This window comes from Falco peregrinus, chromosome 11 (assembly GCF_023634155.1).
Source record: "Falco peregrinus isolate bFalPer1 chromosome 11, bFalPer1.pri, whole genome shotgun sequence".
NCBI lineage: Eukaryota > Metazoa > Chordata > Aves > Falconiformes > Falconidae > Falco > Falco peregrinus.
In genome coordinates, this window is record NC_073731.1 from 30,161,632 (window position 1) to 30,187,717 (window position 26,086).

The window sequence follows — 26,086 nt, forward strand, 5'->3', positions numbered from 1 at the left end:
TGAAGCTTCTGACACCTCATTTTCATTACGAAGATGGTAACAAGAATGGAAAATGTCACAAGAATAATTCACTTATGTTTGGTCTTTTGTACTATAATTATCTAGTCCTCCTTGCTCTGGGCTCCCCTTTTCCTGCATAACTTTTAGAACAAGGTGGGTTTGGCTTTTAGTGGTCTAATAAATACAAGTAATAGCTTGTGATTTGTTTAATATTTTGAACTGAAAGGTCAAGGGCAGGAAGATTAAAAAGTCATTGGGGAAAATGCTCTCAGTAAAAGCCATCTCTTGCTGGAAGTAACACAGTTTCTTAAGTAAGCATAAAATCAGTTTAAGAAGGCTCCGAGCCCAAATTGGAGCAGAAAGGAGAATAATGTTAGTGCATAGATACTACCAGCTACAGAAGGGGAAGTGAAATCAAAAACCAGGCTGGGAAATCAAACCCAGGATTTCCCATAGGGTCTTTGCAGCACTGATTATGATTTTTTGGTTGATTTTTTTTTTTTAAGCACATGAAAAATCTGTCTGAAAGTCAGTGGGACTGAAATAATGATTGAAGTGCTCTTGAGCTGAATCTTTTCAGTTTGGCTTTTGCTAATTAAGTTGGAGCTTTTTATGTCCTTTCCAGGTAAATTATTGCCTATGCAGTAAGTAACTGGTACCCTTCTTTAGGACATGGACCCTGAGACAGGGAATTTGGCTCAGATAATCCCATTCTGAGCAAATACCCACTACAGCAAATATGTCGAGCTTACTGCAAAGTTAGCCCTCTGTGAGGGCAATGCAGTAATGTGTTTAAAGGCATATATATAGTTGCATGCAATGATTTCTGTGAGTGCTGAAGTTTTGTCAGCAAGCATGGTTGTCTTCTCATCTGCCAGCCAAAAATCTTGTTCCTACTGCATGTGTTACAGCATATCAAAACGGGCTGAATTTTGCACGGCCAACCAAAAAGATGTGCTGCTGAGATCATCGGTCTCAACTTTAAAAGAACACGTGTTGTATGAGATTGACTTTTTTCCCCCTCCTTTCATGTATGGGGATTCCTGTGCATGTGCTATGTTTTCTCAGTCTGCATTCTGACCCTTTAACCCTTCCCTCCCGCTCAAGCCTGCACCACGTGCAAGGAAATGAGAGCATCACCAGCTCTCCGCTGGCTGGAGCTCGGCTTGCAAAGCCCCAGGTGAGACTGAACCATCGAGTATTTGATGAAAAGCTGCCGGCTGCCATACAGCAGCCTTAAATTCCAGCAGCTGCCCACGTCCCACCTCCTCTCTTCTCCCAGGTCTGAGGACCCCCTTTGCCTGTTCCTTTGGGAGGGAGATGGAGGAGAAGTTCAAGGGCTCTTTGTCCCAGTGTTTCCCTTTCCCTGGAGGTGCTGCCTGCCCTGCTTCTCGCTGCTCAGCAGTGCTGCAGTGCTACTGCGGTAGAGAAGCAGCTCGAATGATTCACAGCTGCTTGCACGAGTGGCTGAAATCATGTCACGCGTGCACAGAGAGAGCTGGAGACCTGAGACAGATGGGTCCTTTTCTTCTCTCAGGGGCAGTCTGGAGTCTGCACATTCCCCTGGGGTCCCAGACGAGTGTCCTGCTTGCTTTGCTCTGAAATAAATAAGGCTCTTTCCGTCATAGAAAAAGGGATCATGTCTGCAAAGATCTCAACACCTGCTGTTAATTTTGTGTATTCGTTCTGGATGACAATATGGGAGACATTCCTTTAAAATGCCTTCTCTTTATCGAAGACAATGGGCTGAGCAGGCATCTGGTGGGGCTTTCTAGTTGCCTATGCAGTAAGCAGAAGGCAGGCTTTGATCTCTGTGGCACAAGGATGGGAGTGTGAGTAGTTCAGGCTGGAACGTAATTAAGTTTATTGTGCATTTGAGGGTATCTACATTTTTACAAGATAAATCTCTTGTAGCTCTGGTGAGCCTGGAAGCACAACCCGGCTGTACGGGGCTGAGAGCTCAGGGAAAAAGCTGTCTTCACCGCTGCTGCAGGTCAGGTGGAGATGCTGTGCCCCATCAGCTGGTCCCACGGATGGCTGAAGGGCACTGATGGCTATGCGTGACGGTTTGGTACTGAAGGTGTGATTAACATCAAGTGTAGTATTTTTCTCTCAGTATTAAAGGTGGAAATGTATCGTACCTGTAATTATCATCGTCTAAGTTAAAAATGTTACTGCAACCGTGCTAGGTCATTCTGACCTTCTGTGGTGGAAAGAGAAAATGCTATTTAGTATTTCTTTTATAGTTTCTTAACCGCATCTTTGTTTCCCTGGGATGTTCTGAGCAGTTAAACCAGCCCTCCCACAGAGCAGGATCATGCTCTTCTTATTTAGTTGCAGAAAACATTTACCATATACTATGGCAAATCACACAATCAGTCTTCATGCTAATCATTCTCTGCTGGAAGCTATTTACGACAAAAACTTCTGAAATTTTCTTACTAGCTGGAGAGCAGAGAGTCACAGCCAAAAGAGTGATTCACTTCAAAAAAAAAAACAACAAACCCAACAAACCCCCCCCCCCCACAACCAAACCAAAACGGAATACTTTAGAAAACGTTTTGAGGATTTCGGATTAGATGAGTAAAGGCTGAACAAAGAGACACTCAGGAATTGCCGCCTTCAGTGGGGCTTCTCCTATAACTCCCCACCCCCCCCCACCCCCCCACCCCCCCCCCAATCTAACTCTAGCTGGAGCCACTTGTCTCAGCCTTTATTTGCTCCTGTGCTGCTATTTGAATTATGGCCCTCTGATGGTTTACATTTATTCTGTCACAGTGTTTTCATTGGTAGCTCTGATTTACACCAGCACCCATGGCTGTGCCTGGACTGTGCAGCTCCCTTGTGCCCAGAGCAGGGTCTCCAGAGAAGGTTCCTCTGTCACGCTGCCCGTATGCCCTGTGGTAAATCTTGCTCCTCTGTAACCATGTAACCAGCTGGTTACACGACTTAGAAATCATAAGGTTCTGCTGCATCCTAGAAAACAGCTACTCCGGGTTGTATTTTGTATGAAATACACAGTTTTCTTTTCTTCCATAACGCTAAATTCAGCCCTAACAAGCAAATGTTTAGATTGCTGCTTCTGGTTGTGGTGCATACTCTTCTAGAATAGTGGTACCCAGCGACGGGACAAGGGGCGCTGGGCACAAAGTGCAACACTAGAAGTTCCACCGGAATATGAGGGAAAACTCCTTTACCGTGAGGGTGTCGGAGCCGTGGGACAGGCTGCCCCGAGGGGCTGTGGGGTCTCCTTCTCTGGAGCCATCCCAACGCGCCTGGAGGCGGCTCTGTGCAGCCCGCTCTGGGAGAGCTGCTGCAGCAGGGCTGGGCTGGGGGCTCCGGGGGACACTGCCCACCCCCACCCTGCCGGGATGCTGTGTAATATAGAAGAGTACTATAATAATAGAGCATTGTGTTTATCTCTGGGGCCCCCAGCATAAGGACATGGACCTGTTGGAGCGAGTCCAGAGGAGGGACATGAAGATGATGGGAGGGCTGGAGCCCCTCTCCTGTGCAGACAGGCTGAGAGAGTTGGGGTTGCTCAGCCTGGAGCAGAGAAGGCTCCGGGGACACCTTGCAGCACCTGCCAGTGCCTAACGGGGCCGACAGGAAAGCTGGGGGGAAGGGGGGCTTTTTACAAGGGCCTGTAGCAGTAGAGCAAGGGGGAATGGCTTTAAACTGAACAAGGCTAGATTGAGATTGAAGAAATTCTTCACTTTGAGAGTGATGAGACACCAGCCCAGGCTGCCCAGAGCAGCTGTGGATGCCCCATCCCTGGCAGTGCCCAAGGCCAGGCTGGACGGGGGGGGCACCTGGTCTGGTGGAAGGTGTCCCTGCCCATGGCAGGGGGTTGGAACTAGATGATCTTTAAGGTCCCTTCCAACCCAAACCAACCTATGGTTCTATTACAATTAATATTCCTCCTCCTGATGAAAGACAAGAGCTTTGATTTAGCTAGCAAATATCTGGTACCTGTCCTTGATGTTCACTGCTTCCCCAGAACATTGCAGTTTGCATCTGGGGGGGGCGGAAAGAAAAAAGATCAACCCCAAAAGCTGTGCTGGGATCCAGCACAGTTAGGTATGCTATGGATTTGCAGAGCCAATTAATAACAAAAAGTAAAATCACCACCACCTGCAACCGACCTGTGCGCCTACACCCTATGGCGTGAGAGCAAAGGGGGGATGGGGTGGGTATGTCAGCCCCTAACTTGCAGAAAACCTGCTGTGTGTGCAGAAGGTCTCGGGGGCCAAGTGAGGTTTTGTGCTCCTTTTGCAGCACCGAGGAGGAACAGCTCTGGATGTATGAGTGCCTTGGACCTCTCAGGGTGCTCAGCAGCCATTCTGACTATGCTTACACAGCGGTCATAGAAAGTATATAGCGACTTGTGCCTATGGATTTGAGAGGCTTTCAAGAAAGTTGCAGTGTTTTGAAAAAGAAGACGAAGAACAAAAAAATAGAAGGCATGTGAAGCTATTGGACGTCTGGAGTTTGTGGTAGGTCTCTTCAGAAAGGAAACGGTCAGCTACAACACAACTGAACAGGGATCAGGTTGTTCTGGAAGAGAAACACAGAAATTTACTTTTAAATATATACCTGGTATAGAGCTGCAGCATGCCTCACCCTCTGCTGTGCTGTATATTTGATATGCTTTCCAAACTCAAACAGCTTAAGCTTGAGTCACCCTCCATTAAGATGAACAAAATGAAAATGCCAACATTTTTGCAACATGTTGGTGTGGGCCCTAAATTGGAAAACAAACATAGCACCAAGCTGCCTTTCTCCATATGAACGGAGAGAAAGGAACTGTTTAGTAAAATGGGCAATTTGGAGGACTGGGTCTTTTGCATCGTGCTCTGTGTTGGGGGGATAACTCCAAGCTTCAGTCTTTGTTGAGTGAGGTCTGCTTCTCAACTCGTTTCTGATGTTACCGCGATCACTTCTTTCTTACTTACCTTGTTCAGGACTCAAAAGCTGAGTCACAGGAGGAGGTCTGATAACGCAGGATTATCTGGGACACCAGCAAGTGCAATGCGGCCCCCAGCGAGGGGCAGTGGGTTTCAGCCTCCCTTACTGAGTGCAGCCTGTCTGGTGGGAGATGGAAGAAAGGTGGGAGAGGTTTTAGTCGCGGTGTATTGCGGAGTGGAGCTGGGAGTGGGGACCTGTTACAGAGGGGCTATGCCTGCAGTCTCACCATTACCCCGTTATTGGGCTCCCTCCTCCTCGACCCCCCTGCAGAGTGCCGCAGGAGAGCACGTGGGCAGGAGGAGGTCTGGCTGTCAGAAGGCATCTGGGAGGCTAAGGTTACAGGAAAATGATATGAAATGGTGAATCTGAAGGCATCAGCTCAGAACAGCACCAGGGGCTACGTGTGAGCTGTAAGTGGAAGGAGCGAGGTGTTGGCAGGAGCGGGGTTTGCAAGCGGAGTGAGGACCCCCACGTAATCCTTACTGCTAAACACACCCAGTACAGTTCCAGCGGGGCTGTGATTTCCAGCTTGATGGATTTAAGATGCACAGTGGTTGACTCTGAAAGTAGCTATCAATCATTTTCTGTGCACAGAACAGCGCAGGTGGTGCTTGCGTTGCAATGCGGCCATGCTCAGCGCACCTTCTGAATGCACCGTGACCACAGCACCTTACAGGTACGACGTGATCACATTTGCTTTGAAGGGTGGTACAAGGCAGGAGCTCCTGCAGCTTTCAGGGGGATGCTAATTGGGTAAATCAGCCCACCCTGTGTTCAGACCCCTTCCCAGCTGAGGTGGGCCAGCAGCTTGTACATTAAGTTTCTTGTGGCCCCAAGAAGTGGAGGAACTATGAGTAAGGTTGCCAGGAGAAGTAAAATATGAGAGCAAATGGGCCTTATTTGCTCAGTACTGCAACTAACAGGAAGGTTACTGCCTTCTGGTACAAGCCACCCAGCATGCAAGGTCCCTTCCTATTTCCAGGCAGGTGGAGGGTGGCCTGCAGGCAGGTGTTGTGGGGGCTGTCACTGCACGGTGTTCCCCAAACCTTACCGCACACTGGCTGTGGGGGCTTCTTTGAGTCTTCCCTCACTTGTGGTACCCATCGCCAAAGAGGATGGTGGCACAGGGATGTGCCCTGTCGGTGCCCGTGTTGCCGGATCCCCACCGTGCCCATGTTACCCCCCTGACACGTGGGCAAGGGCACAGAGGTGAACAGGCGCGTTGTCTGCCTAAGTACTGAATCCTGTCTTTATTTCTGCCACATAAAGAGGAACAGTGATGGAAAGTCACTGCAGCCTGACAGAGTCACGGACACAAGAGTAGATCTCCACGCTGACTAATGATTTCTATCATTAAAAAAAGGGCATTTTAATTTTTTAAGTACCGTTTCATAACAATCAGAGTTTTCAGGTTGTACAATAGGGCTGATTAATGTGCACCTCAGGTGTGCCGGAGGCTCACGTTTATTACACAGGCGGTGCACCATTAATCAGCGATGCGACACGGTTTGTCATGCTGTATTGCTTAATTACGCTGTCTCCCCCCACCCAGGGCTTGTGTGTATTGTGCAAAGCCATAAGTGCTCCAAGAGCCCCATTTCCACTGACATCAACAGGAGTTTTGCCATTGTGCTGGGGTGAGAGCAGGACTTTGCTGCAAAAGTAAAACGAGGCAGACACAGCTAACGGGGTCTTTCTAGTGGGAAGAGGGGCAGCAAAGGACACGTGAATTGTGAAACATCAAACTCAAAGGGGATCTGAAAAGATTACAGAATAAACTGGAAAACGTTAAAGGAGGCAGAAGAGCAGCAAAGATAGAAGGTAAAATGAGAATTGGACTGGAGGTAAAAATAAATAAGAGAGACTTCGAGTGGGTAAAGAATAAGCAGTGAATGAGGCAACGGGGATTCTGCAAAATGGAAAGGGTAATTTTGTAACAGAAGCGGCAAGCATTGTTGAATAAATAAATGAATTATGTGTCTGTTTTCACAGAGGAGAATGGGAGAAATTCAATATATCAGAAAATATATATAAATTTAAATATATATATTTTAAATATATAAATATAAAATAATGTTCCTGGGGCAGGGCGAGGGACATCCATGTGGAGCAAGCAGGGGAGAACAGGAGTAAGACCACCATGGAGGTGTGTGTGCTGGGCACGGTGGTTCCCTTCCCGGTTCTCCTGGGGATTTGCTCTGTGCTACGTAACTGCTCTGCTTATCTGTCTGTGCTTTAGCCAGGGTAGCGGTGGGCTCCTGGGACAAGGCTTGTCCTTTCAGTCCAGCGCTTTGGTGGGAGGCAGGACCAGCCTGAGGAGCTGTTCTGCTTCTGCAGGGCTACAGTAGCTGTTCACCACCAAGAAACCGCCAGGTAACTGTTGTTCCTGCGTTGCAAGCGTAACTGAAAGGGCAGGGAATTTAGAGCAATAAATAAATAAAATTTGGCAGCTGTGCTTTTTGCTTTTATCCTGTAGAATAATTTGCCACAACAGATATTTGACAGTGCTTGAGTCAGTCCGGCCCTAGATGTCTATCAACTGTCCGCCACAGGAACCTGTCTGATTGTATAATAGCAAAGAAAGGTCTGCTGAGAATTGCTTTCATGGGCTAAATTAGCACTCGGTCAGTTTACGAACAGAGTGGCTGGCAGTGTTTGGAAATGTACTGGCCATTTGGCTTTCTCTTGTTATGAATACACACTAGGTGCAGCAGAATAAAGAAAGATGCGTCAGATCTGAATGGGTAAAACAATTTAATTCAGAGAGGCTGTAATCCAGAACTTCAAGGTGTGCCATTTCGTATCAGTCAAGGACTGCTAAACGTGGTCCTTCTGCTTTTTGCCACCTAGTTAAACCAGGAAGAAATATGAAAACGTGAGGCACCTTTAAAGAACTTAGCTAAGAAAAAGATGATGCAATAGCTGCAGAATTCAAATGTTCATATCTAGATTAAAGAGTTAAAGAGATACCCCTGAAGCTTATAGGTTAATATAGCAAGTTCCAAAATTAGTTTGACTAGAAACTGAGTATCTCCAATTCCATATAAATCAAAGGTAAATAACTAGGCAGGCAATCCTGGAAGTGGTTCAAGAGAATAAATAACATTTGTTGGGAGGGAATGAAAAGAAAGACAAAAAAATAAAAGAAGCCAACAAACAGAAAATGAAAATTGCAAGCCTTACAGGCTTCTGCTTGTAGCTGGAGGGAAAACAGTGCAGGGATGTTAATGGGAGATGAGCTCGGGAACTGCTCAGCTTTAAAGCCTTGTTGCCAGAATATTTTAGGAGCACATTACCCTCTCTTTTTAACCTGTGTTAAAATAACGTGAGAAGTTTGACTTACAAGCCAGCGCTGTCTTGCAGCTACTGAACAGGGAGCGGTTCTGGCTCAGGCCGGGGAAGGCAGGCATGTTGAGTGCAATGCACCCAAGATGCTGAGGCTCCTGCTAGATGGGGTGGGATTGATCCTGCTGGGAGCTTGGCTGACTGCTGGGATGGGGATGTTCCTGGACAGAGACATCAGCTCTGGAGATGGCAAGGCACTCAATGTGAGATAAAGGATGAAGGGAGCCAGTACCACTGCATCACTGGAGGCTGGATCTCAGTACATAAATACAAGCCTGGTTTGATCGCCTTTCACTGCTTTGTGCCCTCCTAAGGGAGGCAATTCTAAGTGCCAGTGCTGATTTTAGCCTGATTTTTGCATTTTAATCTTGTGTAGTTACTAATGGCACTGTCAGTAATCCAGCCTTGGGTAGAAATGAACCTAAGGTAAAAGGCAGCCTTCTCCTGCAGTTTTTTAGTTGCTTTGCATTTAATTCAGCTGCTGCCATCCCAGCGCTTGCAATCCACCCCAGCCCCCCCAAACCCATGGCGAATGGTGAAAGAGCTAGCGAAATGGGACTTAAAAGTCTGTGTTATCATTAAGGCGCTTGTCAGTTCAGGGTGAAGTTTTGTCTCGCTCACGAAGATGTAACTAAGAAGTACAGAGAGGGGGAGCTGTGTGTGGTTGTGACCCAGGACTCCAGTTTCAGCAGGTGATAAACTCTGTGACCTTCCGAGCTCAGGTGGACCCGAGTCCCCCGCGAAGCCCTGGACCCTCAGCCCGTCTCTGCAGCTGGCAGAGGCTGCAGCACCATGCGAGGCAGCTGCCACGGGGACAAAACCCTCCTCTGGTCCTGGCAGCGTTCCTCCTAGTAGTGAACTACTTCCTGGTAGTGAGCTTCAGCCTGGGCGAGTGCTCAGGTGGCCCTGGACGTGCCTGCAGCCTGCTGCTGCTGGGGCGATGGGCAACCCACCCGTGGCGCGGCCACCAGGGTACTTCCCTCGCCGGCAGCGCTGCAGCCGCACGTCTTACGGTGAAAGTTGGAGGTCAGCAGCAAAGAGAAGGTTCTCCAGGCCCTGCAGATGACTGGAGAGCGAGGAGCTGGCCAGGAGAGAAAAGATGCAGGCGGTACAGACACTTGGACATATACCCCTGCTATGCTGATAAGGCTATGGCCACTTTTTGTCCACTGAGTTATTCCTTCACCGCCAATAAAGTAATATTACACCAAAGCATGTCACTTATCTGTTTGAAAAAGCTATTTTGACAAAGACCTGCTTACAGCTTCTTACTTTTCTTACTTAAGAAAACTAAGCTTTTCTTTTTCCTTTTTCCCCAATAATAAATCTTTCATAAAATTAAGGCATTGACGTTACATCTCCGTTAGGGTAATTTACTCCCCACAGTAATTTTGACTTAGTTTGTTCTACATGGAGTGATATTTTAATCATCCTTTCAGTGCTTATTGACGAGGGTTTGCTGCAAAAGATGAGAAGATTAGTTTAAAATTATCCCTTGTGAATTTAAAACAATAACAAGGAAGTGAACACAGTCTAAAACAAATTAAGAAATGTAATAGACTTAATAAAAGGCTGATATTTTATTTGATGTATGAAATGACTGCAAGACTCACTGTGGTGGGGCCACACATACTCTTCTCAAATTACAGTGGATTTATTTTTTTATTTTTTATTTTAAAATTGAGCAGCACAAGTCTTCCTCTCTTTAAAGGTAAATGATGAATGAGATAAATGGTTTGTGTTTTTGTCCAATAATAAAATAGGTTCCCTTGACTTGATCACCATATAAAAGTGATGCCTCATTCCTATACCCATCACCTAGGAATAATTTGCATTTCCTCACCCACCAGGAGGCCCCTGGTCTCAAAGCTTTCCTCTCATCAAGTCTTGGCTCTTCCTCAGCATGTGGTGGGGGTAGCTTTCTTCAAAGATTAATTAACTGTCAGGTCAGAGGGAGTGGAATGTCTTCCTTGGACACTAGGATGCCTGCAGTCCTGCAAGGATACAGGAGTGCAGCCTTGAAGGCTGAAATTATAGCTTCAAACAACCACCTGTTTTTTGACTAAACATCAGACAGTCTCCACTGTCTCCAGCATTTATGTTAAGTGGTAATCAGCCAAAAAAAATCATGGTGCCGAAGTCCTTGGGAGGCTGAACTGTCTCAGAGATTCAGGACCTTAGCCAGTCTCCACTCAGGGAGAAACTTGCTAATCACACGCTAAAAAAAAATTAATCATCACAGGATGCTTTTGCTAGCCGTTCCCAGGCACTGAAGAAAATGTGGGGTTTAGAAAAATATTTCAGCTAAAAAGCTTTTTCCAAGGTGGGAACTGAATAGTTGCATGCAACTATCCTCCAAGAGGAGTGGTGGCAGAAGAAGCTGAGGTGCTGGGTATGTCTGCTGTGGGGAGCGAACAGAGCCAGGCCTGGCAGCCAGATCCCTTCGTGAGCTGGTCCCTAAGTCCCTGCGTGGGGGTGGGGGTTTTGCATGGGTTCATTCTACTCTTTTTGTCTTAAACCTTGGCCGCATGTTGCAGTGTCTTGCCAAAGAGCAGCTGAACCAAGTTCATATGTGTGCACGCCCCCATACCAATATTAATGTACGTAAGCTCGGCATAAATTGTTCTGGGTCTGCTGGCTTCACTTCTGCTTCACCAAGTTACCCCAGGTGGCACCTTGGCCCACTGCACAATTTGTGAGGTTTGCTAAATTCTTCAGAACTGCTTGGGATGGGAAGGCCCTACTTGAGTGTAAAATGCCGCTGGTTACAGCGAAGTGACCTTTTATCTGGCTGATATACCTTTCTTTCAAGTTCCGTGATAAATGTGCAGTGTGTTAGCCTGGTCACAGGCACGTCACTCGTGATCCCAGAAACACAGCCGGTGGAACTTTTGATGCCGTTATAAAATTATTTGCTTTTTTGGCTCTCTGTTGACCACATGGATGCGGCGTGGCGTGCTCTCTGGACAGCACACCCAGTGAGAGGTGTCACTCCTCGTGCTCCCAAAGGAGCTGTGTGTTTCGGCAGGGGAAGGATGCTTGCCAGCAGAGGGGGGGGAGCATCTTTGGTGCTCTCCGTTCCATCTGCAGGAGCAAACATTCAGCTGTGCCCTTTTGCGCCTGGGTTCAAGTGTGGAGTTATGCGTTGGTTTAATGATATCTGTTTACTTTGCGTGGGCGCTGCGAGGCTTAATTAAATGTTTATGTATATGCTTTGAGAGGCTGGTATGGAAAGCTGTATGGAAGAGCTACACGTTAATCCTTCTGTTGATTCACAGTATCATGCCCTGGTATGATTAGATTCATCGTTTGAGGGCTCGAAGCCCATTCCATTTAATTGAAAGACAGTGCTGGTGCTTGTTAGAGAGCCAGGCAGCACACAGCTCTAATGTCCAGCAATCTTGGTCTCTGTGGGCTGCAAAACTGCGGTTCCCCAAAGCTTTCCCCCCATTTACTTTTCTGTACTAATACCGAACGAGAAAATATTTGCTAGATATTCTGCTTGCTGCTTGATTTTAAGTATTTCTTCTCCAATTTGAACAGAAGGCATATAAAGCGTGCTAGTATACTTCTATGGAAATCTTAAACAGAAAGACTCGGTTTTGCCTGATTTGCATAGCCTGCTGAGGATGGACCTCAGCGTACATATGTTGATGGCAATAAGATGATCATTATCCAGCCAATGCCTCCTGTACAGGTAGAGAGGTACGTCTGGATCAGCTGTGCTACTGCTGGGATGCCCCGAGGGTTTAATTCCCAAACTTTCATTTCCTTGCTCTATTTTCAGCTGCTATTAACTCTAAAAGCATTTTTTTTTTTTCATGAGGAAGGATTATGTGTGGCACTGACATTTTATTACTCGGCTGGGTACGCCGATTGGCTGAAACTCAAAAGTCTTTACTAGTTAGGCTAAAACATTAAAAATGTCTTTTGATAAATGATCTGAAAGGAAAATCAAGCAGATGGCTTTTAGGCCCATCTCACGGTACAGCTTTGCAAAGAAATAATAGTTTCAGTAATGGGTTATAGAGTTTTATTTAAATCACTATACTATTTAGTGGAAAGGGGTAAACCAGTTAGGGAATTTTTGGTTTGGTTTGGGTTTTTTTCCCTCCAGATTTCTCCCCTTGATATGAACCGAAGAACACTTTGAAATGCTGGGAAGTTATTCTGTCCTCGGCTTTTGTAGTTGGGCCATCAGTTTCCTGCTGTTGTCTCTGGTTTGGTGGGGGTGACAGCCTCTGACTTTCCACATCCTGTTTCCCGATGGACTCATTTACTACGTGTGTTATAGGGGAGGTATTTATGTGCCTCGAGCTGCTGCCTATAGCTAGAGACCTCTATTTTAGTGGGTTTATAGGGTGAATTACAGCTTCTGAGAGGCTTGGTGGAAAATATCAGGGAAGTTAGAATAAGTGTTTCTAACCAGCTCATTTGTCCTCCAGGTCAGATTAGGTAGACACAGGCTGGGATGGGAGCTCCTCTGTGCGTGTGCTGGGGGGGCAGGGGACCACCAGTCACCCCTCTGCAGCTCTGCGTAGGCATAAGCATCAACACTGCAGGTCAGATCCAAAGGCAGCAATGCGATGGTGGTGTAACTGGGTATTTGTGGTTGATGTATGAGAAACAGAGCCCAAGCTTTCGGAAGGGCAGAGTTGATTTTTGGAATGCAGATGAATAGACGTGTTAAGAGGAGCAGTATTTTTGTTGTGTGTTGTATCACCCAGTCTCTAAGGAGCAAAGCCCTTTAACCTGTTTCCGACCAAGCATCCAAGAAATCAAATGGCGAAGATCCTTAGTTATTTCTAAACATCTAAGCCAAAGAATGCTGGATTTGTAGTCACACTCATTTGCTTAGTGCTAACACCTTCCTCCTTGAAACATACATTTGGTCCTGCACTCTTCATGAGAAGTTAGCAAAATCTTTGGAATAAATATTGGATGTAATTGTCCAGATGCTCTCATTTCTGCTTTTAGCAGAAAATTATGGCACATTTTATATGGGCATTTTTTTGGGTTTTTTTTTTCTGGTTCTGTTGTTCAGGTCAAAAAATGAGACGGAAAATTGCGTTTTCTCCAGCACGGTAGCGATTCAGTATGGACTGGAAGACAGATAGCAGGTATGCCCTGTGCTCCGGCACAGTAAGTGTTTGGGCTGATGTCTTTGTTGTCTTTTCATAAATCGATGCAGCATCATGTCATGAGCTGGATGTGGAAACACTAAAGTGGCTTCCCCTGGGTAAGCGAGCTGGGTCTGTAGCGTTTCAAAGGGTCTGAGACCAGAAAGGCTCGAAACAGGGGCTCCCAGCTGCCGGCGCTTCATCGCATTGCTGGCTCTTCTGCAGATCCCGTGTCTGAGCCGGGGGCACGGCTTCTAGGGGGAGCTGGTCCTGAGTCTGCTGGTCCACAGTGCCTCTCCCCGGCTGCCTCTGCGGAGCCGGAGGGATCTGTGCTAAATTAAATGCAGCGAGGAGAAAGAGAGAAGATGAAGCCTGAAGGAATGTTGTGTGACAAGTAGGGGGTCAGTCAAAGCTGCCTTACTTGTCCAAATCGTGCTGACAGAAAGAGTAAAGACAACAGAATTTTGGCTAAGTCTTGTAATATTACAGTGCAGAATAAACCGTAAGTTGCCTCTTATCTCTGCTCCGACAGGAATATAGTGAAAAATACTCCAATAAAAGAAATACTGGTTGTGAAACAGCAGATGTGACCTCCTATGCTAACCTGATATGCTAAAACGTGGTCTAAACACCCCTGTTAGTCATTACAGTCCTCAGTAAAAGGAGTTTTCACCTGAGAGATGCCAGCTTAAAATACAAGGTCTTGATCTTTAATTTGAATCCCTCTGGGCAGACCTTTCTGCCAGCCTGAACCCCTTTGATTTCAATTGCACTTTGTGGTTCTGGATGCACCGGTCTAGCTCGGGGTTTAGATTCCTGCTACACACTGGTGTAGTAGCTTTTCATATATTTCAATAAAAAAAATCCCTTAACCTCAGATCATGTTTTTCTGGGTGTAGGATTTTTTTTGGTAGTTTTTTTTTTTTTTTCTTTTTTTTCATATTTCACTCTCCTTTGTGTAATCCCTGGTACTGGTCTTTCTGGTCTTTCTTGGGGGATGCAGACACTGACATTTTAGTTTTGGATCATGTAACACATGATAAATACAACAGGGTGGTAATTTAAACTTCACAGGTAGTTTCAGACTTGAGACGTCAGTCAGCATCTTTTCCTTTGAGAGTGTAGCTCCACTTGACCCGTGAGAGCACCTCATTTCATGTCTGTAGAGAATGGTAACTTGGCCAGATTTAAAACATCCCATGATAGTAAGCACCCCTTACAATGTAGGTTGGTTCTGTAACACAATTGCCCATTATTTTGCTTTTAGAGACTGGTAAAAATTCCTTGGGAATGATAACTCCAGCAAGGAATAAACTTTGGAGATAAATGGTACACTGACTTTGCCATTTACATTTACTCTGCAGCTTGAGATGACTTTTAATTATTCAAAAAAGGCAGAATGTAAGGTGCATCTGTCTTTGTTTCTTCCCCTAAAGCAAATCCTCTCTGTACATTTTCCTGTGACCACTATACCAATATTTCCCTGGTATAGCTTCTCTGATTCTCTGATTTTGACCTCTTTTTTTTTTTTTTTTTTTTTTTTTAATTTTTTTTATAGATTTTGCTTAGATGTTTGAGATGCAACAGAATTCAGCTACACTGAGATGTTTTCTCATCATATAACTCAGAGCAAGTATTGATCAGTTTATTCACGTAATGAACAGGGAGAAGAACATACACACATTTTAGTGCTACAGGCATGTACCTAGAAAAATAATGTAGCAGTTAAATAGCCTCATCAACATGAACATTGAAAAAACTCCATCATATTTGTTCATGTTAGGAAAAACTGGGTGTTCAGTGTTATGCACGGACATACCTGGCAAGGCGGATGGGAAGGAAGGTAATTCTTCACCGTGTTTAGAGACTTGAACTCTTGTCTCTCTTCCCTTTGCCATCCACTATTGCCATCAGCATGGGCACGTTCTTTCTTATTTTCTTTACAAGAGGAGAGTTGTTATTTACTACTACATTAGCCCTTTTTTTATAAATGCTTTGTGAGAAATATGCAAAATGGTAGGGGTCTGAGTGTTCTTACTGTGGGATTACAAATGTGTTTGTGTTTGACCAGTACATTTAAGCACAGAATAGCATGTGCTTTTAGGGGCTTTGAAGAGAATAATGGGAACCCTGCAACCCTAGGAGAGAATTCAGATTTTGATTGCTCAGGAATGAAGTATTTCATCTTGCACCTGCTCCAAGTAGGAAATGGTTTCAAGTATTTATTGAATGTCTGTGAAAAATGTTGGGGGGTGGGGGGGTGGGAAGAGAGGAGTGGGGGGAAAGAAAAGGGAAAAAAAAATCAGTTTCTTAGCAGTTTTAAATACAGCGAACCATGTGGTGGTGCTAAAGTTACAAAAGACAAGTCCTCCCAGACCCGCTCTCACAAAATGTGCAGAATGTGGGCAGATGAGATATGACAACAAGTACAAATTATAGCAGTGGCAAACCAGTAAACATGGAAATCTGAGTAAATCAGTCATTTCAAATCTATTTGCCAAACTGTGTTTATCCTCTGCAAAACCTCACGATCTCCATAGGAAGCCCTTCAGAGCAATCTCTGCAGGGCTTTTGCTGGGTGGAGTTAAGGATCAGGATATTCCAAGCAGCCTTTTTGCAGACGTTACAGCTGAATCTTTCAGCCTAATTGCAATGAGCAATAATGATACCTGCGTCACTTTTTTTCAACTTGAGTACCCACTTCCCACTTTGAAACTGCCACATGAGAAGACTCTGAATACGGGGGATGGATAGATTAAGCACTTCTGGTTGAAGAGGAAAAAACTGATTGCAGTATTTTGTTTGTGTGTTTATTCCTCACCCCTAAACTACATGGATGCTTGGTATTTTGCAAGGAAAAGAGTCTTTTGTAGAGATGGCAAGTTGTTTTCTTTTCCCCCCTGTGGCTTCACCAGTTCAATCCCATCAATTTCAACACAGTCCCTCTTGTGTGTGACAGTGCAGGATTTGTCCTGCCATCTTTTGCTCCTTATTCTTTCTCTCCCACATTTCCTCGAACTATGAAAGTGCTCAGTTTAATAGTGAGCCCTATGGGAGACCAAGAGTAAAATCTTTAGCTTTTTCTTTCTCTTTTTTTTTTTTTTTTTTTTTTTTTTTTTGTCTTCCCTGGGTCAGTTTGAAGCACCCAAGTGGAGCCCTGGATTTGTGAGCTGGTTACAGAGGTCCTCGGTGATGAAAGCTGACACAGGCCAGTTAGCCTTTTCAAATATTCTCTGTGACAGGGCAGAATAACTGCATTCAAAATCCGTGTTTAACATTCATTTACAGGCTTACAAGGAGGCAGACTGTATGTGCCATCCGCTCATTTGTACCACTCCAGGAACATTTTCCTTGTCTCAGCGTTTCACGGCAGGTGTTGTAGATGGAAGCCGAAGATCTGAGCACGGACCCGTTTCTGTCTCAGACTGCCTGCGTAACCCCGGGCCAGTTACTAAATCTCCGTCTATCAGTTTCCTTTCCGTAAAGTGGCAACTACAATACCTGTCACGGATATACCTCTGGCTGAGCGGATTGAGACAGGGATGGAATACGTTATAGAAGCATCCTGGTGTTAGCACAGCACTCATTTTCGGTAGCCTCCCCAGAATCCTGCCTTTTTTGCTGTCCTTCTTCCCTCCGGCTCCTTTCTTTTTAGGATAAGCAAGAGCCAGTGATGCCTCATTTGCCCCTTCAGAATGGAAGCAGGTAGGAAAGGTTGTCCTGGGTCACACTGATGTCCATTTGGCCGTCATCCCCCTTCTGCCGTCTCCTGTGCCATTTACATTTTCATGAACTCCTGGCATATCCATTCGGAGGCTCCTCTTTCCCAGACCAAGGGCAGTGCTGTAACGGCACTACTGTAATGCCTTCGGCTGTGCCAGGGAGCCGCTCCGCGGCCGTGGTGGGCTTGCTGCCCTTCTCGGAGGGTTTGCCGTGGACTTTTCCTAACATGGCCTAGGAATGCACGTAGTGTTCAAGATATAGGCAGACCGAATATTTCTAGAATGGCAGATGCTTTTGATGCTGTCCTTTCCTAATGATTTATATATTCTGAATTATTTATCTAACAAGCACTGAACTGTATTTTCATCAGTTACCTATGAGAGCAATCCCCAGCGGGTGACACCAAGCTGAGTGGTGTGGTGGCGTGCCTGAGGGAAGGGATGCCATTCAGAGGGACCTGGACAAGTTTGACATGTGGGTCCCTGTGAACTTCATGACATACAAGGCCAAGTGCAAAGTCCTGCACCTGGGTTGGGGCAACCCCCAGTATCAATACAGGCTGGGGGATGAGGGCATTGAGAGCAGCCATGCAGAGAAGGACCTGGGGATGCTGGTGGATGAAAAGCTGGACATAAGCTGACAATGTGCGCTCACAGCCCAGAAAGCTCAGTCTTGTAGGCTGCAGAAAAAGAAGCGTGGCCAGCAGGTTGAGGTGATTCTCCTCCTCTACCCTGCTCTGGTGAGGGCCCCCCTGCAGTGCTGCATCCACCTCCAAAATGGACTGGAAAGACATGGACCTATTGGAGCGGGTCCAGAGGAAACCACAAAAATGATCAGAGCGGCAGAACATCTCTTTGAAAAGAGGCTGAGACAGTTGGGGCTATTCAGCCCGAAGAAGAGAAGGTCCAGGGACACTTTACTGCAGCCTTTCAATACTTAAAAGGGGCTTATAGGAAAGACGCGGACAGACTTTTTTAGCAGGACCTGTAGCAATGGGACAAGGGGTAATGGTTTTAAACTCGAAGAGGGTAGATTCAGACTAGAGAGAAGGAAGACATTTTTTATGAGCGTGGTGAAACACTAGCACAGGTTGCCCAGAGAGGTGGCAAATGCCCCATCCTTGGGACTGTTCAAGGCCACGTTGGACGGGGCTTTGGGCAACCTGATGTAGCTGAAGCTGTCCCGGCTCATTGCAGGGGTGTTGGGAATAGATGGCCTTTAAAGATCCCTTCCAATCCAAACTATTCCAAGATTCTATGTTGTGGCAAGAACCAAAGGTCTTACTCCCTGTGGTAAAGGAGGATAAACTCAGTTCATAGGCCAGCATTTTATTAAATGAAGCTATGATTGTGGGATCTTTTTAGCCATATATTTTGCTCCACATGTATCTACACTACGTTTCATCTGTCACTCTATTGCTTGGTCCCTCAGTCTGGTAAGGTCTTCAGAAAAGACTCTTCATAGACAATTCACCCTTACTTCTCTGAATACTTTAGTTCTTTCATAACTCACCACCGAGTTTCTTCAGAAAGCTTTGCCAACCCGTTGCCTTTTTTTGCTCTCTACCCTCACCCCTTCTCTTCTTCCTCCTCCCCTTTCCCAGAGCATTTATGAAGGTGTTGGACAGCACAGACCCTAGCCCAGCTTCGTTTCCTTAAAAGTTGGTGGAGTGGGACTTTGTTAAAAGTCACTGGGACGGTAGATTTTATCAGCGGATCACCGGTGTCCATGCGCTTGTTGTCCCCTTCAAAGAGCTCCAATGGGAGTTTGAGGCTTGCATAGTATTGAAGCGTGAATAGATGGTATTACGGAAATATCAAGTATTAATACTTGCTGTAGTAGCCTTCAGAGAGGCTCTTCTTCCTTTTCCTTCTTGGTGCTAGGGTCTTTTTTCTGTCTTTGAGGACCAGTGCAGAAGCGTAGCTATCACTTCACCTGCCCTGTGGACAGTTGGCTGCCTCTGCCTTGTCTTTCCTTCTGCAGTCTCAGCCTTCACACTTTGCACGTTGCCCCATGTCTTGCACATCTGCCACCCTAGCAAGGGACTCCAAGCCTCACTGCAAGGGGAAATGGGCCACACTGCAAAAAACAGGTGTATTGTTCTAGGTTTTGCTTGTTTTAAACGAAGAGGGAGAGAACTTTCCTGGAATTACTGGCTATCCTTATCTCCCACTTGATGAATGACAAAGCGTGGTTTCATCACCTGGTTGTGGTCCAAAATAGAGTTTCAGACGGTGCTCAGTCACTGGCATTTCAGAAGACAATGCACGAAATCCATCTGTGTGCATAAACTCCGCAGATTAGCAATTTCTTCCTAATATACGAGCCCAGGCTGTTGCAATTATTTTACCCCAAGGCAGGATCTGTCTGAAGGAGGAAGTGGGAAAGGGAACAGGACCTTCTGAAACTGAAAAATACCCAATTTACGCTTGATCCCAAAAGCTGTGGAAATCTGGGAAAGTTGTGATCTCAACAAATCCTGTAGATCACAAGGTCTGATGGAAAAACTTTTAGGTCTTACCATAACAAGCACGTGGACATGTTTATTATTGACTCAAACATGCTTATATATACTTCTTGTGTGCATACATGGAAGTTTTTATCTATTCTCTCATATAAAAAATTATGAGGAGGGGCCTCTAACGTCCCAAAGCACTGATTGCTTAGAGGGTTGCTTTCTTTGGAGTTTCCTAGCTAACCCACTGTACTATGACCAACACCGAGGAACCCATCTGTGGAGCATTTTTGAGTCAAAGAGCTCACAAAAAGCCAAACTGCAAAGACTAAACATGGTTTCATTTCTGTTTGATCCCTTGGTTAAAGATCACACCCCAGATGCCCACTTTCTGTACCTTTCGTCTGACACACAGTAACAATCACTGGTAGTTTCCTGGGGAGAAGTGGAATCATCACCGGAGCCAGATCAGACCTTTCATATTTACTTTTCATCATCGCATTTCCAAGTTTCCTTTAAATTCATTTCTCTAAACGTGACATTTAAACTGATCTAGAGCATTTCTGTTGGCAAATAACGTTACGATGCAGTCTAGTGGGAGACTTACAGAGGTGCATGATTCGCTGACATTTTACTCCGGATTTACACCCCCTGGGTTCTGCTTAGTACCTACAACCATGTTTTCCAAGAGCAGAGATAAAACCTCCCTAGACCCTGGTGTGAGCAGCCAGCAGCACATTGCCTCCCACAAAACATTCCTATTCATGCAGGGTTTGTTGCAAAAAAACATTTGTTTGTGTTTTTTTGTTTTGTTTTGTTTTTTGTTGTTGTTATACAATGAAGATTTAATGATTTAATTCCTGATTACTTCTTTTTCCCCGGGAAGTAGCTGTTTCCCTGTCACATTATTATTTCCCGTACCCCTCCTATGGGAATCGTTTGCTATAAATAGGGACCGGAGTCTCTCTGCCTTGCTCAAACAGAAAGGCTCTTTAAAACGATGAGCTGCATGAGTAAGTAAAACAAATGGAAGTTGTAAAATGGAGTCCATGCCCGGCTTGTGAGTGGAGAGGAGAAAACCTGCTGTTTGCTCCAATGCAAATTTTTATTGCGTTCCCACACATTGCTAACGCTTGGCTTCTGCAGCATCATCCTCCCAGTCCCAAGCCATGATGAACCTCCTGTTCTCCCTCACACCAGTCGCTCCACAGCAGCCCCCAAAAGCCTTTCTGCTTCTACTGGGCAGTTGGTGGTGGCTCTATGATTTCTGTGGTCCGTTCTATATTCAAACTGGCACTGGCTTGCAAACCCCCGCATTCTTTTTCAGCCACGAAGACATATTAATAATTTGTGTTTTTTAAACACACACACACACACAAAAAGAAGTGTGTAAAATAATAATAAAAATGAGTGTGGTATTGCTGAATTTAGCAGACATTTGTCTCTCGTGTGTTGCGAAAGCCCTGGCAAAGCCCTCTCTGAAACGCATCTCAGGCTGTGCCGTGCAGGAGGTGTGCTTGGCTGTGGTGGCTTGGTGTGCTGGGGCACTGCGACAGAAGAAAGAAACAATTATCTCACACTGCCAAAATAATAGCTTTTGCTTGTTCTTCAGAGAAAGCATAAGGGCCAAGTCCCCAACCCACTGAAGTCAAGGGAATGATTCCTGTTGTTTTGCTCAGCTTTGGATCAAAGCCACCACACAAAAGCACAATTTTTCAGTGGGTTAAAAAGAATATACTAACTTTCAAGTTTTTATTTTTATTTTTTAATTCTAAAGAATAAGAGCATGGACACACTATTCCCAACCCAGCTATGCTGAAATAATTAGAGTTAAGAGGTTTAGAGAGATTTCAGATGAAAAAAAATTGCAGAAATAATTTATTCATCCTAACCTAGGTTTAGGGTGACTGAAATTATTCATGAGTATGTGGTGAATTTGAAAAATAGGCTGGGTAAGGAAAATAGCAGGGGCGGGTCATTTGTTTAAAAAAATTTGTTAGGAAAATAATTTTGAACATATATTTAAGCATTTTATTTGGAAATGTAGCTTGATGCAATTTAAAAGAAAAAAAAGCACGCATGGGCTTAACCCAAAAGACACTGTAAGAAACGCTCCCCCTGCCCCCAAACAATTTTTTTGCCTCCTTCCCCTGTTTCCTAACTTAGCCATCAAATGAAGGCAGGAGTCTAATTGCCCAGCTGTGATTGCAAGGAAACGATTCAAACACAGCCATTGCTGTCGTCTCCTTTGTGGCTGAGCCAGGAAAGTGAGCCATGTGCACTCCCATTAACTGGTAGGCTAATCATTTTTTGCTGCTTGTTATGGAGAGCAGCGTGCATGGATGTCTCTCTTTACTTGGATGACGTTCTGAGAGCGCTTTTTGGTTCCTGCGGCTGTCATCCTTGGTGCCAGGGTTTTCAGCCCTCGCCGGGAAGAATTAAGGTGCTTCCTCTCCTGGCTCTCCCGAAAGGCAGATTGTTTATTACACCTGGATGCAAATTAAACCGTCTGCCTTTGTTGTGACAAAGAAAATGAGAGTGAGCTTTGCTGTAGGGATAAAAGCTCCCTGAGGTTGGAAAGACCAGCTCCAGGGACATGCACGGTGGGCTGGGGACACGAGCGTGTGGAAGCAGGCTGCCTTCTCCTGGAGGCAAAGGGCTCTCAGGTCGTCTGTAACCACGCCGCAGCCCAGCGCTGCTATGGCATGCCCTGGGCGTTCGCGGACAGGTCACATCTCCGTTAGCGTGACCCTTGCTGTGCTGTGTGCACCTTGTCTCTGTCACCGCCTCTTGCCCTACATGTCCCCTTTGCCAGAGCAGTTCAGTCCAGCGCCCTTCCTCTGCTGGTGGCTGCAGCAGATACTTAAGAAAACAGCTGAAGAAAACAAATATAAACCTATACCTACCCAAATTTCAGCAGCCCGCAAGCAGAGGTATGGGCTGCCTCAGTCCTCAGGTTTAATACTCTCAGATGAACTGTCTGCCATGGATTTCTCTGGTCAGATCCATTAATCCCTTCAGCTTTTGCAGCACCCTGTGGCAATGAGGTCTGTGCATTAATTACACATTGGGTGGAGACACAACTTCCTTCTCAGTGTTTTAAGCCCACTGTCTCATAGTTACAGCAGGTGCCTTCTGGTTCCTGGATTGTGAGCAACACTTGTTGGTCTTTCCAGACTGGCTTTCCTATGGCCAAGCGCGATTGCCGAGCCTCCTGTTACCCTTTTCCCAGGCAGGAGTCTGACCGATTTCATGTCTCCTTTTTGGGGTCATTCCCCACCTGGGCACAGCCACAAGCTGTTCTGTTCCCAATGCCTCCTCCTTCGGGGAGGAAAGAAGGAGCAGAGCTGCATGGTACCCGAGGTACAGGCATGGTACGAAGCAATATGATTTGGTATGATGCTGGGATCTTTTTCTTCTCATTTTCTTTCCAAATATTATACCTGCCTTTTTGGTTCCTGCTGACAACTGACTCGCCAATGTTTTCAGAGAACAACGCAGAACAGCCCTAGATGGAGTTAGCTAATATCCTCTTGTTTTACATGCATCCTGGAGTTGTTTTATCTATGTACATAACTTCATATATCTCCTGACAATATTATCAGCCTGGTACAGCACTGTACACAGAAATGGCTACTGGGATTTTTCTGAGCCCTTAGTTTTCTGTCCGTGGTTTTGTCAGGAAGACTGGAGCATGTGGACTGGCCAGAGCACAAAGGGAAGGAGGAGAAACATCCGAGACCATCACTCCCAGACCTGAGGGTGACAGGCACTGTAAACCTGTGCAGAGGGTCCCCGCAGTTAGTAGCGTGGTCAAAGACATTTCTGTATGGAGATTTTTGCTTTTTTTTAGAAATAGTTTCACATTTTGTTCAGGTTTTTTTTTTTTTTTTTAAGCAGCCTGAGGAAGCGATGGAATGTAAATATAAATATTACATATAAAATATGAAACGGCTATTTGTTCAGAAAAAAAACTTTAATTTTGTGCTAAAAGTGTTTATGCTAGGTTAAAGTCACAATGAGAAGTTGCCTTTGACCAAGTATATAAATATGTTTCCTTCAGGAATAGACATTAAAATGAAAATGGATTTGTATTTACCCAGCTCTCAATGTGGTGCTGTGAGAACAGAATACCGCAGGGACCGTTTCTTAGCAATACAGTCATCAGCTTCACTCCTGACCTCACAAAATATTTTGACCTACAGGGCTGAACTAAGGAGGTCTTTAAGATAACGTTCTGCAAAAGGTCAGGCGAAGGGAAGGCAAAAATCATGGTTTTGCTTCTGTGCAAAGCCGCTGCCAACGATATTTGAAAGTCCACTCTTGGTGCGTTGTGTGTGTAACAGGGAAAGAGCATCCCGGGGTAAGTGGGGTAAATCACCTTTAGAAATGTTTCCTCCTTTTCCTCTGGTGGCTTGTGCATTATTCCAGCTTGGGCTGGTCCGAGGGACTTGAGATAATTAACCCAGGCTGGGCTTAACAGAGCAACACTTAGATGAGCAAACCAGGCACCTGCATTTGCTTGACACTTCGGCTGATTTCATCTCCATGACTCACTGCCCATCTTTGCAAAGTGAAATAACGTCCTCTCACCCCGCTTGAGCAGTGAGAAAATTCCTGTGGTTGGGAATGCGGGAGCTGGATCCCAGGAAGGGCTGGCAGGCTGCCGGCACCCTTTGGAGGTGTCACTGCAGGACGGGCTGAAACTTGGTGTTGCTTTGTGTGTGCTTCAATACCTGTTGGATTAGACTATGTACGCGGTGGGTGATAATAAAATAAATTAAGATAAAAATGAAATAAAATAAAATAAAATAAAATAAATGAAATAAATGAAATGAATTAAAAATAAAATAAAATGAAATAAAGCAGACTAGGCAAACCCAGCTGTAGCCGGCTCCCTTGCACCATCTGCTTTGAACATTTGTGTGAGGGGAGCGAGAGGGACAAATGTTTTTGGGCAGAGAGGAGAGTTGTGTGTGGACTTGAGTACTGTGGGTGAGACCTTGGAACCCTGAGCTCTTGCATAAATGGGGAAATATTCTCCTCTTCTGCTTCTCTTTTGTGACCAGATTGACCCCGTAAATGTGCTCTAGCTATCTTCAGGGAAAGCAGGCAGGGGGGCGACGAGTTTGCTCATCCCAATGGGATTTGGGAATCAACAAGATGCAAAGCTGCTCAGTGTTATCAGGACACATACCCTCAGAGAGTGACTGACAGATGTAGAATAATTAAGTCCTGAGAACCTGAGACGTCTCCCAGGTGAGGTGGAATCAGTGAGGGGATTTTGAAGACATCATGGTTTTGTGCTCTGTGAGACTAAGTCTTTTTGCAGATCTAGACCTAAGATGCAAGCAGCGATGCCCTGCAGAAGGCCTCCAAGGAGATTAATCCGGTGGAAAATATAATGCGTAACTGGGTGCTTAAAGAATATGTTACACACAGCAAGAACCGAGATTACATGGATAAATTTAACTGCGGGACTGCCTAGCTTTGATGTGCTTGAATAGAAACATTAACATAAATTTTAGCTGTATTGAAAATATTTTTTTTTCCCCAATCATGCAATAGTGTGTGATTGATGCTGTTTTAGAAGGCAGTAGATAAACAAACGTTGCTGGGTTTGAACACAAGCGATATTTATTGTAACGACTTTGTATGAGTGGAGGCTTTTCAGGGTAGGATCTTCTGGTTGAACAGCAGACGTCATGCCATTCCCGCATGTTTTTGTTGAACGTGAGAGTACAATTATATCACTGAGAACAAGGATAACACTGTACAACTCGCCGAGTGTTAAAAGTTTTACAAAGGCCTTTAAAAATAGCAGTACAAAGAGGGTACAGGAACGTGAGGTTTTCTTTGCTTTAGAAGGAGAGGCTGTTTTCCGACACCTCCCGGTCCCCCAGTTGCCCGCTGGGATGCTCCCAGGGTCACAACACATCCGTCAGGAAACGCTGCCTTGGTTCAGAAGGAGGGGACGTTTCAAAAAAGGGCACTCATGACAAAGGGTGCATGTTCACCTCTGGCTGCCTGCAGAGAAAAGGCTCTTTTTTAAAAAAATCTATTAGGCAAATAAGAATAACTGCCAGAGAGATTATTTTCCTGGGCAACAGAGTGCTGGAGAAGGGATGCAACATTTTAAAGCACATCTACTACACTCCAGTTGAGTCGTGGCACTTCTAAATGCCTTGGAATAGCCTGCTCTCACCCACCCCATCATTAAATTATGAGTATTAATGGGACTTACAAGAGTGCATCCACGGGGAAATACACTGCATCGCTCCGTCCATTTCCTTCACGATGACACTGTCTGCGTACACTGTGTGCTTTATGGGCAACAGCTCCTTCTCATTTGAGTTGTGTAAAGCTGTATTTACAGTACAACAGTTTTAATTACCGATAGAACAGTGATAAAAGGGAAGAAAAAAGAGGGGTACTCCATAGCTGCCTGTCTTTCTCTCTGATCAGCAGGACTTCT